General features: G+C 34.0%; 1 long non-coding RNA gene across 1 annotated transcript; it reads right to left on the bottom strand.

Annotated features, from left to right (window-relative positions):
- Window positions 1-10144: 10144 nt before the first annotated feature.
- LOC133788658 (uncharacterized) lies at window positions 10145-12977 on the bottom strand. Its single transcript, XR_009873339.1, has 3 exons — window positions 12806-12977; window positions 12630-12696; window positions 10145-10324 (listed from the first exon to the last, which is right to left on the bottom strand). It is a non-coding gene; the product is annotated as an uncharacterized LOC133788658 (long non-coding RNA).
- Between the last annotated feature and the right edge of the window lie 7005 nt (window positions 12978-19982).

The raw sequence follows: 19982 nt of genomic DNA, 5'->3' as shown, positions 1-19982 counted from the left end.
GGCTTTTGTGTTTGAGTGAATCTTAATCGTTCGGAAGTTTCTTGATTCAAATATTTTGTGAGAAAGCGTTTCCCACAGACGGCGCTAAATTGTTGATGCAACAAATTTGTCTTTCTAAATCGAGAGGTACTTGTCGTCAAACTCTGGTTTTCTGATCCTTCTCCAGCAATTAAGGTGGCTCCGATGATCGTCAAACTATCTGGAAGTACCTGCAAGAAAGACACTCAAATGCTTAAGTCAGATTCTAATCATTCTCTAAATGAGATCATGGTATTTATAGAGTAAGAGGTATTAGGGAGTTAGTCCGTTAAGTCTACTTCCTGATTGGTTGGAGGAATAGCTGAATTTCCTGCCAAAATGCTTTCGGATCTTTTAGGTATGCAAATGACAGAAGCGAGGCCCGCCTCTGATCCGCGGCCTCCGATTTTGATGCCTCTGCCTAGGCTGAAACGCTCCATTTCAATTTACTTAAAATAATAAACATTTGGGCCGAATATTTTGAGCCCAACACTATTTAATAGTCATTACATATTTTAATAATCAACTACTGAGTCAGCAATCATAACATTAAGCACCTATTGAAATATATATTAACATAACCATTAAATGATAGGCTGAATGTGTTCATATATCTACTACTATCTACTAAGCATGAATAAGCTGATGTTGTCCATTTTACTTTTCCAATTTTTATCTAACAATTTTTCCTTTTTGTCGTTTTTATATTTGATTAAATCAAGTCATTAATTCATTTGATAAAGGACTAAATAGTCATTTAACGATACAATAAAGTAATTTACATTTTGACTAAGGGCATAAATGTATTTTCATGTCCTTTTTATCAAATGAGGCAAATCATTTCTTCTCGTTATTATATTTTAACTTTATTTGTTATGCATTTTTTTTCCCTCAAATATCTCTCTATAACCGACTTTTGTATACATGACACATTTTTTGTTACAGTTATGCATATATAACCATTTGTTTATATGAATTATCCAAATTGTAGAGAAATTCACTTGATATCATTTACCTAATTGATAGTAAAAAGATAGCTTAGTTTTGTCATTTTCTTTTACTTAGTTAACTCAAAATATTGTCCAAGTGATCATTATATTAAAAATAGTACTTTTTTTATTATATCCCTATTACTTTATTGGTTCATTTTTTAGTCAATGCAAATATATATATTTTTGAAAATACTTGATAGTTTATTTTCTTTAATTTTATTTCTCTTCATTTTTTTCTTATTTTATTCTTGCTATGTTTTTCTTATTTATATATTTTTTACTCAAATCTTTTTAAAAACATTAACTTTAATGTCTATTATATATTTATCTATATCTATTTCTATATGCTAAGTGAATAAGTTATTGTCGTTCATCATTCATTTTCCAATATTTATCCTTTGTGTTTTAATTTTTTCTTTTAATAACATTAAGTCATTTTTATTTATTTAGTACCAGATGATATATTACTTTTTCAATGGTGTAAAGTAGTTTTATATATTATTATACAGGTACAAAATTGTATTTTTACATATCTTTTGTCTTTTATCAATTTTGTTTCATTATTATAATAATTTTATATGCATGTATATTTCTTTTCTAATGTCTAAGTTTATGAAATGAATTTAGTAAGGTGTAAGTTTATGGTTAGTTATTTCAGTTTTATGTTATTTTATTTTTACTCTAAAATTTTAACTTTCGTAATTTTTATTTTAAAATTATAATTAAAATGATTTTTTTATTTGTTATAAGACAAATAAAAAAACATTTCATATTGTACATATTTTTCTACATTAGAAAATAATAAAAAAAATGTTTCTAAAAACAATTAGATATAATTTTCATGTATGTATTTATTTATTTTTTCTAAGTAAAACTAGAATTTATTCAAAGATCAAAGAGCAATATAGTAACCATGTATTAAATGATGATAGAATAGTATTTTCTTAATATTTATTTTTTCTTATTTTTTTTGGACAACTAAAGTTCAAGTTTATCTATTATGAAATTTATTAGTTGCTAAGTATATTATATTTGTTATCCCTCAAAATTCACGAGATGACGTAGCGAATGAGAAAGTTGCACGTGGCATTAGGGCTGAGCATAAAATTTGAAAAATCGTATACACCGACCTTCTGAACACCGAAAAAACCGAAACCGATAAAACCAAACACCGAAAAAACAGCCAACGGCGCAAACCGCCACTGTTCGGTCGGTTTGAAACTTTTGTCCGAACCGACCGGCGGAACTGAAATCGACCGAACAATATAATATATAATAATATAATATTATATAATTATTAATTATTAAAATTATTAAATAAAAATAAAAAATATGAAATTATGTTTTATATATTTATGTTTTAAAAATGCACAAAAATGGATTCCAACAATCCAAAATTTTTCGTTTTTTAACTAAAACTTTAAAAATAAATAAATAATTTAAAAAAAAAAAAAAATAAGAAATTCGGTTTAACCGACCAAACCGCGGTCCAAAACGGTCGATTTTTTCTTTTAACTAGTTTGGTCGGTCGGTTTTTTGATTGCACCAATCCGGACCGAAAACCGAATTCTGAATTTTATGTTATGAAAAAACCGCCCAAACCGACCGATGCTCACCCCTACGTGGCATCACAAGTTATGAAAAAAACGAAAAAGTATTGAGAAAGACCGATAAACAAAGATGGATAGCTCCAGGATCTATAGGGAGTCGACAATGCCTAAATCCCCTTGGGTCAAACTGCCCCTAGCCCCTAGGGGTGGTCGGCCTAGCATGCCTAAGTACCACATGGGGTGGTTGACCCACCATATTCTCCATAGGGTGGTCGGCCTAAACTCCCAAATACACTTCGTCGGATATAGCTCATGCTTGTTCAAGCTGAAATCAACATGTCTAGCACCCAAGAGATCAACAGGCCTAGCACCCAGAAGATCAATAGGCCTAGCACCCAAACTCTAAAGGGTCATCAAGCCTAGCACCTAAGTCTCATAGACCAACCAAGACTTAGCGTTTTCTTGAATGTTTTAGTCGTGCACGGTCAACCTTGATCCAGAGAAATGAAGAGAAGATCCGCGATCTCATAATCATGGGAAGGTGGACAAGTATCTCCACTCCCAATGATCGTATACCAAACCATGATCTCTAGTCTTGCTGACCATGTAACAGCCATTGGGTACTATAAATAAAGGACCCAGGGCTTCATTTAAAGGGGGATGAATTTTTGGAGAGACTTTGGGATCGATCATTTGATTAACTTCTAGCAAAATCTGGGACGAGTGAACTCTTCAGTTCATATTTGTAATTGTCAATTGAGTTATTCAATACTAAAGACTAACTGGATTAGGTTATTACTGTTTATCAGAACAGGGCTGGACCACTATAAATTTCTATCTTTTGTTTAGATATTTGTACTTTATCATATATTTAGATTTATATTGTTCAAAATGTGTCGTATATCATACATACGACTGTTGGCCGATTTCACAGGTCAACATTTTGGTGCTTTCGTTGAGAGTACGAAATAAAAAAATACACTTTCATCAGTTTTACGATGCCTCCAAAAACCAGTCAGACGAAGAAGACGACTCCCAGGGATTCCACCACTTAGGATCTCGTCGATCCCGTTAACGAACCTCAGGTGGAAGTTGGAAATCAATTTGATGCAGAGAATCCACAGGACGCTCATCAGGAGGAGATGGCGCATTTTCTGGCGAGGCATGAGGCCTTTGTTGCAGAAATTTCCCTCCAAAGGGCGACTATGGAATGACAACGATGGGATATAGATGAGTAGGTCCAGAGGCTAATTTAGAGGGAGCAGGAAGCTGACTGAAGGCACCAGAAGGCTGCTGTGGCTCTGGAGGCGGCTACCACCGCTGAAGTACAAGACCCCGAAACTTCCAACATACACTGGGAAGGGGGACCCAATGCGACACATTGGAAAGTTCGAGGATCAGATGGAGTTACTCGGTGTGGAGCCTGATTATAGGTGCAAGGTATTCCCTACCACTATCTATGACTTGGATCTATCACTTCCTGGGTGTAATTCAGGAAGGAATTTTGCAAGGTGTTCAGTGCTAGATGAATTCAACCAGTTTATGTCAATCAGCTATCTGACATTGATCCTCGCTTTGGGGATGACGTCATAGGGGTAGGACCAGTCGAAGATCTTGACGAAGTCCTACTAGATGAGGAGGACTTGACTAAAGTAATCAAAGTCGGGAAGGAGCTAAAGGTGGAAATTAAGGCAAGGTTGGTAGAATTTTTGAAGAAGAACTAGGATGTCTTTGCCTGGTCACATAAGGACATGGTTGGAATTTCTCCGTTTGTGATAAGCCATGTCCTTTTGGACAAAAACTACCCACTAGTGCAACAAAAGAGGAGACTCCTTGACAAAGACAGATCTTAAGCCTTGAAGGATGAGGTCAAGCAGCTCAAGGAAAATGGTTTTATAAGGGAGGCCTACTACCCACACAAGGTATCAAACCTCGTGCTGGTCCCAAAACCAAATGGGAAGTGGAGGACATGCGTGGATCTCACAGATCTTAACAAGGTCTGCCCCAAAGACTACTTCCCACTACCTAGAATAGACCAACTGGTCAATGCAATTGCAGGTCATGAAATACTCTCATTCATGGATGCATATTCTGGGTATAATTAGATAAGTATGCACCCTTCCCGACGAGGAATATACCATGTTCATTTTCCATTCATGGATGTTCTTGAGAATACTCCCAATTCTCATGAGAGGCAGCACCACCCCTAGGTCCATATAGGTAGAACTCTTACAATATTTTGTTACCAAAAAACACTTGTCTTCTCAATACTGAGTTCTATTAATAAACCTCTCAGTTTTAATCCTCAAATAGGTAACTCACAAGTACTCATATTTCAGATGGGACTATTTTGAGTACAACTAATATTCACTTGATTGACTTGTTATTACCTATTGAACCTAATACTAGTTAAGTAACTAGTATTAATATAGGTTACCATCAATCATGAATATATTTAGAAAGTTTAAGTCCCATCCCTTGAGATAAGGTAGCCACTAAATCTCTCGTTACTGGCTTAGTAAAAGGATCTGCCAAGTTTTCACTTGATCTCACATAGGATATTGAGATGACTCCTCTTTGAATTAATTCTCTTACATATCCGTGTCTTAGACCAATGTGTCTAGACTTCCCATTATACACTCCACTGTATGCTCTAGCCAATGTTGCTTGGCTATCACAATGTATCGATATAGTGGATACATTTTCTTTGATGAGGGGTATCTCGATCAAAAGATCCCTTAACCATTTGGCCTCTTTGCCGGTAGCAGCTAGAGCTATTAACTCTGCTTCCATAGTAGGATGAGATATACAAGTTTGTTTCTTGGAACCCCAAGAAATTGCACCCCCACCAAGTGTAAATACCCAACCAGTTGTGGACAAGTTGTCCCCTAGATTGGATATCCAACTTGCATTCATATACCCTTCTAAGATTGAAGGAAATTTAGAGTAGTGAAGGCTTAGTTCTTTGGTTTTCTTAAGATAACTTAGGACTCTTTCAATAGCCTTCCAGTGATCCACACTTGGATTACTAGTAAACCTACTAAGTTTACTCACCGCAAAAGCTATACCAGGTCTAGTACACTAAGCGACATACATAAGACTCCCTATAGCTTGCATACTCCAATTGAGCCACCGCTCTTCCTTCATTCTTCTCTAGTTTCACACTATTGCCGAATGGAGTATTGACATCTTTAACCTTGAGATGGTTAAATTTTTTCAATACTTTCTCAATATAGTGGGCTTGCCCCAACGCAAAACCTCCACTACTTTTCTTCACTTTGATACAAAGTATGGTGTCAACTTCTCCAAGAGCTTTCATCCTGAAGGTTGATGATAGAAACCTCTTCGAAACTACTATCCCTTTCATGTTATCACTTAGGATAAGCATGTTATCCACATATAGACAAACAATGATCACATATCCTTTACAAGTTTTGGAATACAAACACTTGTCTCCATTGTTATGTCTAAACCCATTCGACATAATGGCTTGATCAAATTTCTCATGCCATTGCTTTGGAGTTTGTTTCAATCCATATAAGGATATTACAAGTATACACACTTTATGTTCATACTTTGGTAGGACAAACCTTTCGGGTTGTTCCATATAGACCTCCTCATTGAGGTCACCATTAAGGAATGTCGTCTTGACATCCATTTGATGAACATACAAGTTGTGAATAGAAGCCATAGCAAAAAAAAAAATTCTTATAGAAGTTGTTCTTGCAACATGCACATAGGTATCGAAACAATCGATACCCTCCTTTTGGCTAAACCATTTAGCTACTAATCTAGCTTTAAAGGTTTGGATAGTGCCATCAGAGTCGTATTTTCTCCTAAATACTCATTTACACCCAATTGGCTTAAACCCCAGTGGGAGGTCTACCAATTTCCAAGTGGTGTAGGAAAGAATGGAATCCATCTCATCATTGATGACTTCTTTCCAAAATGCACTATCTCTAGATTGCATGACTTCTCTATAAGTCTTAGGATCATCCTCAGTGAGAAGTACAATTGGAATTTTGCTTATGACTTCTTCTCTATGTCCTTCTACCGTGTAGAATGAAATTTGTTGAGAATTTATCTCATCCAATCCTAGACTTTTCTCTTTTCTAACCCTTTGAATTCTTCTAAGTTCAATGGGTTGCTCTACGTTCCTTTGAGAATTCTCCTCTTGACAATTATTTTTGAAAGTAGATGCTTGAGAATTGTTCTCATATAACAAATTCTCCTTTAGAGAGTTTGAAGCTTGAGAATTGTTGTCACATAACAAGTTCACAAAGAATTCAACTTCTATAGATTCTATCACAATATTAGACTCTAGGTCTAATAGCCTATAAGCTTTACTATTGTTGGCATAACCAACAAAAACACACTTTATGGCTCTTGAACCTAACTTTGTTCTATTAGTTTCATTTTTCTTGCAATATGTAAGACACCCCCACATTTTGAAGTACCCTATATTTGGTTGTCTTCCTTTCCATAACTCATATGGAGATATCTCATTTTCTTCATCAATACTCGATTAAGAATGTGACAAGCGGTTAACAATGCTTCACCCCATAAGTTGAAGCTCAAATTAGAAAACACCAACATAGAATTTATCATCTCTAGATAAGTCCTATTTTTCCTTTCGGCAACACCATTGTGTTGTGGTGTATAAGGTGTGGTGCACTCATAAATTATGCCATTTTCTTCACAAAATGTATTGAATTCATTAGAGAAGTGCTCACTTCCTCTATCACTTCTTAGCACCTTAATCTTTTTTTTAGTTGATTTTCAATTTATAATTTATAAACTTTAAAATGATCAAAAGTCTCATCTTTATGCTTTAAAAGAAACATATAGGTATATCTACTAAAATGTAAAACGCCCTTAACTAGTACTTAATAAAACATCCACATTTTCAATGGTTTATAATAGAAAGCCACTTATTATAAAGGTTTCAGTGGGGTCTTGCTTAAAACATGCAAGTTGGGCCCAAAAGTTTAAAAAAGAAAATATCAGTTTCATGCAAAGTTCTAAAACAAAAAAAAGTTCAAGTCTCACTGATAAGTTTCAAAAAGTCTCATTATACATAACATTATTAAAAGAAAATGACGTTTTAAACTGATCGTTTCTCGTCCATAGGATGCCCCCATGCCATACACACCACGACGATAGAACTTCCCACATCACCATGCGTGCCATAGAGAAACCTATTTGCTACCTGGAAGGGAAAAGTAAGGGGGTGAGCTAAAAGCCCAGTAAGGAAGTACAAACAACAAACAAGTAAGATAAAACAAATCACAAACACCTTCATTCATCTTTAAACATCATGGCATCATCTTCATAATGGCGTCAATATCATAAACATAAACATATCACGTCAACTTTAACATCATCATTATATCATAAACATCATAACATCACCATAAAATAAACATCATAACATTATTATAACAAAACATCATAACATCATCATAACATAAACATCATAGCATCATTATAACAAAACATCATAACATCATCATAACATAACAAAACATTATAACATAATCATAAACATCACAAAACATCACAACATAATCATAAACAATTCCTTGTGAACATGGCCCGCTAACTTGTCCATGCCACCCTTTGAGGTAAACAAGAGTCTCTGGTCCTTGAATAGCCTCGGCGCGCCCGCCCTTGAAGTTACGTCTTTATATCCTTGGTAACTCGGGTTACGTCTTCATATCCTTAGCAACTCATTTTGATGTGTCGTGTTCATCACACTAACATCCATTACATAAAACTCGGTTACGTCTTCATATCCTTAGTAACCTCTTTATTTGATGTGTTGTATACATCACGCTAACATCCATTCATATCATACAACATTCATACAAGCCAACATATCATCACATTATAGCATTCATAATTCTTAACATTTTCATTCACACAACAGTCTTACCATTCATAGTATAAACAATCATAAATTCTATCTAACTTTCTTACCTCAGGTCCAAGCTAAGTAAAACCACAACTTCTCAACGAGCCTATACCATAATCAAAACGACATTCCTTAGCTTCACATAATTACTATTTTGCCCTTTCATATAACTCATGTGTGCATGGGCCATGCACACATGGTGAGAGTTACACACAACATACAAATATGCTTAGTTACACATAAGGTCATAAAAAGAATAATGCTCATTCTACCGATATTGTATGCATGATCTTTCTATAAAACCTACATGGTTGCATAATAGACATTATTTTGGACGTAAAAGTGAATTTGCATGTAACATGCATACGTGGGAACGTTACGTAAATGTGGCGTTTAAAACGATAATTCCATGCGTCTTACTTTTATCGTTTTAAAAATAATAGACTTGTAGCATGTTTTGTTTACCATTGTTTATCTTCTTAAAATTACTAGGTTGATTAAATCTCCCAAGACGTTCTTTTTATTTCATAAAAACAATTTTATTTAGCCATTAAAAATATATAAAAGACCCATTTATTATTTTTAAATTACAAAGAAAAGGAAAGGCATTGGAAATTATTTTAAAAAGAAAATACATATGATTATCATGTCTCCTTAGAAAATAACAATTTAATTTAAGTTAATAGAATTTCATATTTTGATGTGAGAAAAATAATACTTTTAAGTGTGGGAAAAATATATTTTGTTTGAATTATTTTTAATACTAAATTTTATGTAACACAAATTCATATGTGAAAAATTAAATAACTATTTAAATCATTTTAAACTAAACTTTCAGCCATTATTTAAAAATCACAAGTGAATTAAATCCAACATTTTTCTTAATCCGATTAAAGAAAATCATAACTTGTAAAATAACCACTCATATTATATTAAAAATATCACTTTTAAGTTTAACCATTGTTTAGGTTAATTATTTATTTCAAAATATCAATCAAATTCATTATTGAAACACACTTTACATTTTTAAACAAAAATTCCAGCAATAAAATTTATCATTAAAATCACCATACTTATTTTTAAAACTCATATTTTCTAAAAAATATAACAAAAATATGTAGGTAATTATTTGTGCAAAAACATCATTTTAATTGTGAATTAAAACACCACTTTATTTTCACAAACACCACATATCATTAGAGTCATTCTTATGCATACATATCCTTATTTCATCAATCTTTTCACCATTTAATCACAAAATCAGCAAGCATAAATCACCATGAATTTTATCTTTTACCTCATGCCTCATAAAATTCATACAAGATCATTCATGTTTCATAAATGCAATAATTCACAAATCCTAACATGCTCTTATTATACAAATAATTCAAAGAACATAACTAACACATATTCATATACAACCTTATAAAACCTTATTCTTTTTTTTTTTCTAATGAGTTCATACATGCAACCCAACAAAATAATAATACAACATGTGTAACGCCCTACTTCCTTAGAGCCGTTACTAAGTGAGTTTAAAAACGTGCTTTCAACCAGCTAATCGTGGTTTTAGACCAAACAGTGTAATTAAGCTATAAACAAAAGAAAAACTTTAGAAAATAATAATTTCCATAGAATTTCATAAAAGTTTTACACTTGGGATCCCAAAATACAGTTTAAAAGTATTTACAACATTTAAATTGAACCAGGTCGACTAAACGACAAAATCTAGGTTTATTTACAAGCATCTCCCAAAATCCTCTGGCTGTGGCAGCCAGGCTGGCCAAACATGTACACGCCGCCTCACGCCTACTGTACTCATGGTTGGTTGACCTTCTCTTTACCCTTACCTGCACCACAGAGCATCTGTGAGCTGAAGCCCAGCAAGAAAACCCACAAACAGATAACATATGCAACACATATATCAAGCATATACAACACATATATCAAGCATATAAACAGGCCACCAATGGGCTAAACACATACGACCTAGCCGTCCCAGGCATTTACCAAGCCCTGGGTTCGCGGACCACGCCGTGAGGATATCCCAGGTATCCTTTTAGGGACTCGCCCTGGCAACTCGCACTCCACGTGCTCAACGCTGCTCCAGGCCCCTTGCCGTTCTCGGCCTTGCACTCAACGTGCCCAACGCCGTTCCCGGCCCTTGCCGATCATTCACAGGATGACATACATAGCATAACAAGCAAATACAGAATTCTAGCATACTCAGCTAAAGGGCTACGCCCCACAGTTCTAACATATTGGGCTCAACTCTGCATTCCAATTCTATTCAAACACATTGGGCTCAGCCCTGCACACAAGCTCTATGGGAACAAGGGTTTTCTTACCTGAGTCCCGAGCTCTCCGAGCACCGATGTCCCAAGTACAGTCCTTTAACTTGAGCCTCGCCGAAACCCTAGTCACAACACATTAACAATATCCATCCATCAAGTTCTAATCCAATAAATAACTTTGAGCCACAACCCTAACCTCCGGGACCTTGAATTCTATCAATCCGGGTGATAAAATCCATCCCGAGCCTTAACCATTGAGTTCTCAAGCCTAAACACTCTTAAAAACACTAACTGGCACTAAGAGTCGCGACCTTACCCACAAGCGCCGCGGCGCGCCTCAAGCAACTCGGCCTCCCATGGCCGCGCACGCACACGGGCCGCGGCCCTCACCTCCAAACCCAGATTTCTCACCCTTTTCCTTGCGTTTTCTTCAAATCAATTCACCCAAAACTTAACTAACAGTCCCAGATTATCACCTCAGAATTTTTAACACAGTCCCAATATCAAAACCCATCAAGAACCAGCTTCAAAACTCAACCAAACAATCAAGAACATCCCAACCTTAGCTAACATGCAATCTCTAATAATCAACAGAAGTTCTAGACATAATCTCTATAATTAAATCTTACCCTTGCTGAGTTAAACCTCTGAACCAGCTCCATATGCCCCAAGCTTCAAGCTCCCCCTAAATCCCAGCTGCAATCCCTTAGCTTCAAGTTGTTTCCAAAGTTTCCCTTGAGTTTGTCTTAGAGAGTGAAAGAGAGAAAAAGAGATAAGAACTATCCTCAGCTGAAAGCAAGAGTAAGTGTCAGTTTCTTAAGCTTCTACATAATTCTTCCTTTTTGTTTTATCCACTTAAGTCTATGTGGTTACCTCAAGGCTTGGGGTACCAAAACGTCCCCGAGGGCAAAATGGTAAATTTCCCCAATATTCCCGCCTAGTCATTCTATCCTCAAATATATCTCCAAATATTTATTTTCATGCCCCAATAGTCCTGTAACACACCTAGTACCCAAATTACCCCTCGACTCACCCCGAGTCTGAATCTCAACCCTGTTGTGACTTTCCGACTAATCGCTCCCCAGGACTGTCTCGGATCGTGCTGCACAGACATATCACATATATATATAACATTGATCACATTTATCATACTTATGCCCCTAATATCTAGATGGGGCCCACATGCACATTTAACTCAATTAAACATGCATCATTATCATATATTCACATAAATCCACGTATTAGCATATTAAACCACTTATTGCCCTCCAGACACACTAATCAAGGCCCTAAGCCCGATTAGCAAATTCGGGTCGTTACAACATGCATGAATAACATAACACAAATCTTCATATATGCCTTTATATTAAACCTAACATGTTCCTATTATTTTTCATGCATACCATAAGTTATTGATACATAATCTCATATACACCCTATCATGTTTCTAGATTCACAATTGATTTTAAAACATACAAGAAAACAATCATGCTTGAACATCACCCCTAGGCCGAAACACCTAGGATACTCAACAAGAATTTACACAAAATCCTCATCTATATACACATGAAACCTAGCATGTTTCTAACATGTATGAAACACAAGAAAATCAAACAACTCAATATGCCCAAACCCCATAGGCCAAAACATACATATGTAAAATCATAAAATATCATCAACACCATATTTCAATAATCATCTCATTACACATATTATGAACATACAACAATAAAAATCAAACCAACACCTTAAACCCCTACCCACGCCTAGATCAATCTCCCATGCATCAACATATTGAAAAATATCCATGAATCCAATAACTCAAGAGAACACCATAGCATTAGGGGTAGAGATTCAATACCTCTCTTGATTGTAAAATCAAGAACACAACTTGATCAACACCCAAGTGATAATCACCCTTGAATACCCTAGGGTTTTTGAAACCCATAAAGAAGAAGAACATAGAAAAAGACTTAAGATAATGAGGAAGATAAACCTAAATCTTAAAACAACAAGGAATAATAAGAAAAACCATACCTAAGACCTCCTCCTTCTTCTTCCTTTCTTCTCCTCCTTCTCTCTCTTTCACGCCTCTCTCACTCTCTCATTCTCTCTCTAATTTCGGCAGCCACAAGCAAAAGAATGCCAAGGCTTCCATACTATCCTATTTATAGCCTCTAGTGACCTAACCTTAAGAAAAGGACTCAAGTGTGAAAAGCCAAATTCCTATCCCATAATTTCCTCTCCTTACACCTCACCTAAACCCTTATCCTACTGTGAGCCAAATAAAAAATAAACCTTGTCATCTTTTCCTACAAGATGACAACTTATATTTTTTTTCTTTTCTATTTTCTTTTCTTTTCATAATAAAAGGAAAAATGCTCAAGACTCACATTAGGTCTAGATTCATACTACCCTTTCCTTTTCTATAATGGGAACAATAACTAAGTAAATAAATAAATAAATAAAAGAAAAATAAAACACATTCACATAGACACAAACACACATTTCGGCACACACTTAAAATAAAATAATAAAAAAAACCTATTTTAATCACATCAATTGTCACATTTATTTAAAATGTAACACTAATAGTAAAATAAACAAGTTACACAATTATTCACATATTAAAAATAAATAATCAAACAAACAATTAACAAATTTAAATTAAAAAATATTATACCAAACAATTCTAACAATTTATTTAGATTAACAAACAACTAAATAAAATAAACAACATTTAAATAAAACAATTCACCACACTTAACACTTAAATAAAATAAAACACAAAAATTTTAATAAACTAAATTTTTTTTTTGGTGCACTACATAAAATCATCAATAAAAGTAAGAAAATACATTTTACAACCTCTAGTTAAAACACCATTTAATTCACAAAAATCACTATGGATTAAATCAAGTAAATTAGATGATCTTTCTACACTAGGAAATGGTTTCTTTATCATTTTTGCTTTAATACATGTTTCACATTTTCCATAGTTTTTAATATTGCATGCAATCATATCACATTTTACTACTCTTTTCATGGTTGGAAAAGCTATATGAGATAGTCTAAGATGTCATAAAAATAAAAAATCACACTCAACAATATAAGCGGAATTAGCATTTTTATTGATAACATTGACAGTTACATCATTGGTGCACAACTTCACCATACCCTTACAAGAGTATCCTTTCCAAAAAATACATTTGACTTGGTAAGAATAAGTTTACCGGACTCAAAAACGACCTTAATGCTAGGCTTGCCAAGCAAATCTCCACTTACCAAATTTCTACTAATTTCGAGAACATAAAGCAAATTCACTAATGTGACTTTCTTGTCGGAGGTGAAAATAATTCAATGGTACCTTTGCCAAGTACCTTGGATTTTCTCTCATTTCCCATTTGAATCTCATGGTTTCCATTTGACTCTTCAAAGGTCTTGAACAATGACTTGTCATACCACCACCCTTTCACCTTGTCTTGGACCGCATTCACCTCACTAAGGGCAGCAACTATATTCTCCTCTTGAGTTGCATTCACCTTAGGTCCTTGTTGGTCTTTTCTATGCCTACACTCTCTAGCATAGTGACCATTTTCCCCACACACAAAGCATGGACCTTTCTCACCCTTAAACTTGTTTGGGTTGGTTTTTTGACCCAAAGATCTCTCATTACCCTTCTTACCTTTCGCTTTATCTTTGGAATGTTTTTGTTATGACACCACATTTGCTTTGGAAGTCTCTCCATTAGACCCATCCACAAATCGATTCCTCCTCGATTCGAATATGTTTTTGGATTTCCTCAAAAGAATAATCCTCATTTTCATGAAGGATTCTTTTCCTATAGTTCCTCCAAGTTGGTGGTAATTTTGCCACTATTGCACTAACTTGAAAGGCCTCAGGAAGCTTAATCTTCAAAACTTTCAATTTGTTAACAATTATTGAAGCTTAAGAATTTGAGGAAGAATAGGTTTATCACCAAAAAATTTGAAACTAATGTATTGAGAAATAAAAAATTTTTGGTACCTTCTTCTTCCGCCTTGAATTTTGTCTCAAGTGTATCACAAATCTCCTTTGCCGACTTGGTCTCGATATAGAGGTCATGGAGCCTATCAGATTGGGCATTGAGGATATGACACCTACAAAGAAGATTTTCCTCCTCTCTCTTCCTTCTTTTCTCCACCTCCTCAAGAGTGTCTTTGTCGGATGGCGCCGAGAGAAGTTGAAGGGTGGACTCTAGGATGTAGGTGATCTTGAGAGTGGTCAAGATGAATCTCACCTTGTCTTGCCGCCTAGTGAAATTGGATCCATCAAACATATCCAACCTCACTAGGTCTTGGTTCATGATCTTGATGGTTTCACCTTCCACCAAAACAAATAAGGGATACGCTTTTGAATGTTAGAGATATTTAAATTGCCTTAATGGAAAGATTAAAACTCTTACAAATCTAACAAAAATAATACAATAAACAAAATGATTGATTAACTAAGTTACAAATCTATTGCAAAATATAAAGATACAACTAAAATGTAAATAGGCAAACGAAGATAAAAAGAAATAGAAAATGAAGAACAAGAATAAAACATACTCTCACTCACACAACCAAATTGAAGAGTTTTGGGGATCACCAACTTGAACAAGGTTTACAACCTTTGTCCAAAAGCTTATTTCCCCCTATCTCAAGCACTAACGGAACTCTCACAAATGAAATAGCTTTCTGGACTAAACAAGCCTCTATGGTGAATTTATAGCCAAGTGCTCTAGTGGATAGAAATTGGTGTGTCTTTCAAGTGAGCAATAGGCTATTATTTATAGAGTTTTGAGACACCCTTTGAATTTCAAATTCCACCAAACCCCATGGTGATTAACGCCCAAATGTGACTTCCACTAAGCGATAGTCGTAGTATAGATGGCCGGTCGATTCCACAAGGAGGTAAAAAAACAAAGAGACAAATAAAACTGTTAGAAGGTAAGTAATATAAGAAAAATAAAAGGAAACAATATTTTGTAGATTTGTTTGTTTGAAGGATTAAAATAAAAGACAATAAACAATAAAAAGGCTTGATGAGGCATCAGGGTTCCACAATATATTTTGGTCACCTATTTACTTTGATAATTTGCAAATGTATTTGAGTAATAAAATTCCATACTTGCAGTACATGCACATATTATTGTTATGAGAAACCTAGAATCGACATAATACTGTTGGCAATATGCAGTAAAAGACTACTCACAAAATAACAAATTACAATCTCATGCTAATACTGTTGTTATGAGAAATCTAGAAGCGACACTATACCATCTCGGCAATAATGTAGTAAAAGACTAACCACAAAATAATAAAATTAATATAAATTATTTTAATAAAATTACATAGAAAAAGCTTGACTGAATCTATATAAAATTAATAATAAATACTAATTGCATAAATAATGATAGAAATAATAAAACTCAAATATTTGAACATTTAACCTCTTTTATAAATTCAAAATAAAAAGATTAAAAAATACAAAGCTTCACCCCTATCCTCACCAAAAGAAAACTCTAGCCTAAGTTAAAAGTCATTCTAACATTTTACATTGAAAATGTTAGAAGACCAGACTTAGAGATAAAATGAAGAAGAGGAAATAGAGAGAAAAGATAGTAGGGAGAGAAGTGTGTAGAAAATGTGTGTTTTACAAATAAAAACTACATCCTATTTATAGGTGTAGAATCCAAATAAACTATTGTGGATATAATATGTGGCAAGCTACCATTGGTTGAGAGGGAAGCACATGGATTGCTAATTTTTGTTGAAAAGAAGAAACTTCTTTTTGTTGAAAATGAAGCACATGGATTGCCAATGTTTGTTGGAATGAGTTGTAATTGACATCTCTTATTGGTAAAGAAGAAATTGCATGGATTGGTAACATGACATTTTCATGGATTGGATTGGGCTTTTTCAATTTGGGCTTGACTTCTTAAGAATGCCAACTTTCCTCATTTTCTTCCACTTTTACTTCCTTTTCTATTTTCTTTATTTTATTCAACCAAAATTGTATCATTTTCCTACAAAATGAAAAAAATTTAAATATTTTCATTTATAAAATTGTTCTCTAAAATATGCACGCAAGTGTACGTGGTCGTGTCAAGTGATAAATTCTGAAAGAACGGATATCATCCCACAAAGACTATTAATCAATTTCCAATAATCTCTCTTTACTTTCTCTTTGGCAAGTAAAATTAAGATAAATAAATCTAACTACAAACACAAATTCAATAACTGTAAATAAAAAAATGAATCAAAGGATGAAAATCAATAATAAAAAGACCTAGGGTGTTAACTTCATCAACTTTTCATTCTATTTATTTTATTAATCAGTTCTAAATTTCTTTCTTACTATTCTAATAGCAAGTTAACATAAATCGATTCCTATTATTTTTCAAGATATAAGATCTCAACCTATATGCATGTTTTCTACATCTATGTGATAAACTTAAACATATAGCAGGCATTAAGCATAGAAACATAATTGCTACACAAGCCATACATGTACTTTTGTCCAATATGTATCCTATGTCTATATAACGATAGCATATTCAATTCGCATCACTCGAATTTTGAATCAAAATCATAAATCAAGCAAATATTGATCAGATATTTACTAGCATTAAACAAACATTATATAGATTAGAATAAAGAAGAAGAATTAATAGAACATCATAATAACATTAAATAAAAATCCAAGTGACTACATTAACCCCTAGATAGAGATGTTTAATTCATATCAGACATGACTAAAAAAAGAAAATAATTATTCAGAAACATAAAATTCAAAGACTTGAAGAAGAAATAAAAATATGAAAGTGCAGAAAATTGTCTAAGAATCAAATTTACTCTCTAAATTCGTAATTAAAATCGGACCTAACCCTAATTAAAACATAAAGTATGAATTTATACTGAAAAAAACTGATTTCATCTTTTTTCAAAAGCGGGCCATGACTTGGCCTTTCCTAGGTCGCGACTCATGTCTTTTTTAAGCCCTTCAGCTTCTGGTTAAGCCCTCCAAGTATCGCGACCCTCAAAACCCAGGTCGCGACCTGCGTGTTGATGCGTCTCCTGGGTTGTCCTTTGACTTCTACTAGTGTCGTGACTCTATTGACCAAGTCGTGGTTCTAATTCCTTTAAGCAAACCTTCAGCCTCTGACTTTGTTAGAGTCGTGACCCTTAAGACCATGTCGTGACTCTAATTATATTTTTTTCTTCAGATGTTTACCTTTCAACATCCTTCCTTCATCAACAACTTATCAGAACTCGTCCTTATTGTCACTTTAAGTCAAACAACCACTGAAAGCTTTTGTTTTTTCCACCAATTCCTCTTTTTTTTCACATTTGTCTCACGATTCATAGCACCTACATATAATAAAAACAAACACAAGCATAATCTTGCACAAAACAAACAAAAAGACTCAAGATTACCACAAAAACACATCTTAAAACGACACTAAAATAGAGTTATAAAAAATATATCACATTAATTCCATGAAAATATTAATTAAAACTTAATTTATTTTGATAATTAAATTCAATAAATGTGCATTTTTGACCCTTAATGTAGAGTCCCAAAATGTTTACTTAGCTTAGCTAGATAGTAGTAGTAGTAGTTAGTATTAGTTAGTAGTATGTTAGTTACCGTGGATTTTGGTTCAAGTATGGACTTAGTTGGAAACTCATAGAAACAATTATGGATTTTATAAGTTTAACCTATGGTTTAAGAATATTAAATATAACATAAGGTTTGATTAATATTTCTGGTCATAGATATATTATTTATTATAACCTAAGGTTTAGATAGAGCCAATAAGAGCATGACACTTGTCATAATCATGATTATTAAGGAATTAAGTATTTTAGATGAATAGTTTTAATAAAAGAAAGATCTGGAAGCTCCAGAACCTTCCAGCAACTGTTAGGATCGTATTATGACGCAATCAAAGTTGTTTATCCAATTTAAATTATGCTGAAAAAGTGCAATTATGTGTTTAATATATCAACGTACGTCGATATATCGCAGCTTAGGGGCCTATATATTGCCTACGGAAGATACGGAAAACACGTCGACTTTGCAGGAACGATCGAACAAGCCTCGGGAATACTGGGGGAGGCGATATATCGCCTAGGATGGGCGATATATCGGCTCCATGAGTATAGTTTTGAAAGTTTGGCTTTTAAAAATACCCTTAACCACTTAGACCTGCCTTTGAACGATTTTGACCGAGTTCTGGGCATCAGTTGAACGAAAATTCAAATCCTTTTCATTTTATTATCATTTATTTATTCAAATTAAAAGGGGCTAGTTTCACTCCTTGAACTCTATAAATATGACCTAGTGCTCAGCCATTTTCTTCATTCTTCAAGCGTCTGATCAGAGCCTCCAAGGTGCTAGTGTTACTATAGAGAGATACACTTGGGTTTTGGGGTTAAAGCTTTATTATTCAAAGATTTTATAAACACTAGGGAAGTAAGAAATAGTGTGATTTTTGTATTTAGGTTTAGACCAATCCATAAGGTCATTCAAGGTATTCCTTTTCATTAAGTTCAATTCTATATAATTCTTTAGTTTTCTTTAGTTTCTCTTATTCAGATCCTAACTCTTGTTATTGATTCTTGATTAGGTGTTTAAGTTCTTGAAACTTAAGGTCTTTCTTGGTAAGTTTCTTCTTGATGGTTTAGTTCCCATATTCATCTTTATTCTTAAAGATTCTCACCCCTTTCTACTGTTGGTTTATAGGAGTTTCTAAATCTCGCTCTTGTTTCCAAATATCCCGACTTTTGGTAAGGAAAATATGATAAATTTTATATGCTTATATGTTATGATATATATGAATATGTCTTGTAGTCCTTGGGGCTTATAGTTTCTTAGCTAGCAAACCTCAATGCTTTTATGTCGCTTGGGGCTTATGGCTGCTTAGATAGCAAACCCCAAGATTACCATTTTCATGGGTTAGAATTGTGATATATGTTTTAAAGTATGTGGTTATGATATAGTCTTATGCTTTTGAGTTATGATGTATGATTGTTAGTAGATTTTCCTTGCTAGGCATTAGGCTCACTCATTTATTTTTTAGTGTGATGCAGGAAAATAGATATGGAAGCAGAAGGATTCTTGGTAGCTTGGCTTGTGTGTTAAGGATGAATGGATTCAATGGACTGCGTGTTGACCGAGGACGACG

Source organism: Humulus lupulus, chromosome 1 (genome assembly GCF_963169125.1).
Source record: "Humulus lupulus chromosome 1, drHumLupu1.1, whole genome shotgun sequence".
Lineage (NCBI taxonomy): Eukaryota > Viridiplantae > Streptophyta > Magnoliopsida > Rosales > Cannabaceae > Humulus > Humulus lupulus.
The sequence above is the reverse complement of the archived record's forward strand: the minus strand, read 5'-3'. Positions and strand labels throughout refer to the sequence as shown.